Raw genomic sequence first — 652 nt, 5'->3', positions numbered from 1 at the left:
ATTGTTATCTTCCAGTTTGATTCAACCTGGACCCAGGAAATGACTGCCACTAGTTTTTGAAGAATCATTAGGCGAGAAAATGCAACTGTTTGAAAGAAACCTGGATGGTTTGAATCCTTGAATCCTACTTCTGACATCTACGGTTTTGACTGAAACTGGACCCATGTACTGTTACAATTCAAAAAGGAGAAAAGTTAAAAATTATCATGTGCGTTTTACAGTACAGGTTTGTGTATGTATTCAGCAGGGTAGATGCTCATGCATGCTTCACAGCAGAGTAGTATCTCTTTAACTCCACAATTCCTACTGTGATTGATGAAGTTAAAAGACTCCTTGCATTGGCCGGGAATCGAACCCGGGCCTCCCGCGTGGTAGGCGAGAATTCTACCACTGACCACCAATGCTTATAACACTGTAAAAAATGAGGTAATATTACGTCCCTCATACATGAGTCTAAAACTATTGGTTAGATTGTAGTGAACATGGGCAAACACATGCATGTTCCCCTGAGGATGAATTTTAAAAAACGTTGGTGACCCTCTTACTTTTCATTTAGCACCATCATCAGGTCAAAATCACAATCTGTCTAGGAGCCTCCCTTGTGGTCTGCTTTTGGACATAGTGGTTTTTTCTTGTTTCCAGTCACTACAGT

At 40.6% G+C, this 652-nt stretch overlaps 1 non-coding gene across 1 annotated transcript; it reads right to left on the bottom strand.

The window, feature by feature from the left end:
• Positions 1-334: 334 nt before the first annotated feature.
• trnag-acc (transfer RNA glycine (anticodon ACC)) lies at positions 335-404 on the bottom strand. Its single transcript has one exon. It is a non-coding gene; the product is annotated as a tRNA-Gly (tRNA).
• Between the last annotated feature and the right edge of the window lie 248 nt (positions 405-652).

Source organism: Sparus aurata, chromosome 6 (assembly GCF_900880675.1).
Source record: "Sparus aurata chromosome 6, fSpaAur1.1, whole genome shotgun sequence".
Taxonomy (NCBI): Eukaryota; Metazoa; Chordata; class Actinopteri; order Spariformes; family Sparidae; genus Sparus; species Sparus aurata.
The sequence above is the reverse complement of the archived record's forward strand: the minus strand, read 5'-3'. Positions and strand labels throughout refer to the sequence as shown.